Source organism: Tiliqua scincoides, chromosome 1 (assembly GCF_035046505.1).
Source record: "Tiliqua scincoides isolate rTilSci1 chromosome 1, rTilSci1.hap2, whole genome shotgun sequence".
NCBI classification, from domain to species: Eukaryota; Metazoa; Chordata; class Lepidosauria; order Squamata; family Scincidae; genus Tiliqua; species Tiliqua scincoides.
The window spans coordinates 102,986,500-102,988,270 of NC_089821.1; the positions used below are offsets into that span (position 1 = coordinate 102,986,500).

The 1,771-nt window shown below is 47.5% G+C and overlaps 1 pseudogene; it reads right to left on the reverse strand.

Annotated features, from left to right (window-relative positions):
- Positions 1–727: 727 nt before the first annotated feature.
- On the reverse strand, positions 728–846 carry LOC136637126 (5S ribosomal RNA; annotated as a pseudogene).
- Positions 847–1,771: the final 925 nt, after the last annotated feature.

Genomic DNA, 1,771 nt, shown 5'->3' on the forward strand with positions numbered 1-1,771 from the left:
GCCATTTTAGAAGATCCAACAACTGCTGAGGGGTAAACGGCAAGAAGAAACTACATGGGCTTGGCAGATTTTGGGTTGCACTCACCACACAAGGTACTGCGGTTTGTTGGGTTGTCTGAACTGGCCCATTGTGATGTTGCTTCATTTCAATTTCACACCAAATTCCCTTTCCTGCAGTTTTTAAAACTTAAATAGTTTTGGAGGGAAACTCATAGTTTGAATTCTAACCAACTTCACACATACGAGACAGTTTTTAATCTCTTCTAATGGTAGCAACATTTGTACATGTCAGGAGAATGTGGCCAGCAGTAACCACACAGAACAACATGAGCAGAGCCCTAAAATTACTGAAGCCAAGCAAATATTGCCCTAGTAGGACCAGGAAAGAATGCTAGGAGCACTGTTCAACTTGGGGACATAGATAATAGATCAGTCATGTCAGGGCCATGCAGTAAATCCAACAAAAGTCTCCATCTTGACCACAAAGATTAAAGCTATTGATCACACTGATCACTGCCATTTTGTCACAACTTTTTACAGTATATCCTTACCATGGGATGCCAGGAGCATTTGGCAGGTTCTCAATGTAGAAATACTTAAAGCTGAAGACTTATTCACACTTACCTTGGAGTAAGTCCTATTAATGGGGCTTATTTCTATTACTTATTTCTGAGTAAGCATGCATAGAATGGTTGGTTGGCAACCTTCAGTCTCGAAAGATGGTATAAGCCTACAGCACCCGGTATTCCCAGGTGTCTCCCATCCAAGTACTAACCAGGCCTGACCCTGTTTAGCTTCTGAGATCAGACGAGATCAGGCATGTGCAGGGTAACAGTTGCTGCAGAAGCATGCATAGGCTGGGGTACTAAATGTTATCAGTAGGGCAGGGATCACTTAACATAGGGGAGGCAGTTTTCAAGGGCACCACTAGATAATGCATAGGATAGGATAATGCATAGTAGGATAAACTAATTCGGTTATTTGAGAAGGAGATGAGAAAGTAAACGAGATGGAAGTATGAAAAAGATGGGTGCAGGAATATGTGACGGAAGGATGACGGAAGGATGTGAGGCACAGGCTTCAATTCTGTAGTGTACTGTACTGATAAATTTTGAAGTGCAGGAGCTCATCATGACTCCCCATTGCCATGACACACTAAGGGTGCAATCTAGCCCTTGACTTGGGCTGGCGCAAACGTGCTGTAGGCACATTTTCATCTCCTCCAGAGGAAGCAGGGCCAGCACTTAAAGGAGCGCAGGCCTGAGGAGACCAATACAAGCCTCCGCACCGGCATCCTCCGTGTGGCTTGCATCAGCCCGGCTGGGCCAACACAAGCCTCTGAGGTAGGTGGGGGCGGGGAGGAGGCGGGAGGGAGGCATTCCTGGGCAGGCGGGAGGGTGGTTGGTGGGTGGTCCCGGGGGCAGGTGGACAGAGAGTGGGAGGCGGGGCTGGGGTCCAGCTGCTATGCCAGATCCCAACCCCCGTTCCTGGGGAGAATGGAGCGGCTCCAAGCTGCTCTGCACTCCTTGGACTTGTACGGACTTGTACAAGTATGAGGAGACCCATAGGGGCAGCAGTTCTTACCCAGAGGTAAAGGGAAATGTCTCCCCTTACCTGTGGCTGAGCTGCTTATGGCCCATATCCTGTGGTAGATACAGCACAAGCCTCTTGGCTTGCCTGTTCCAGCGCAGGATAGGATTGTGCCCTAAGACTATAGAACAACAAAAAAATTAGCTTTAAATACCTTCACTAGAGTGCCATTTATTCCTAT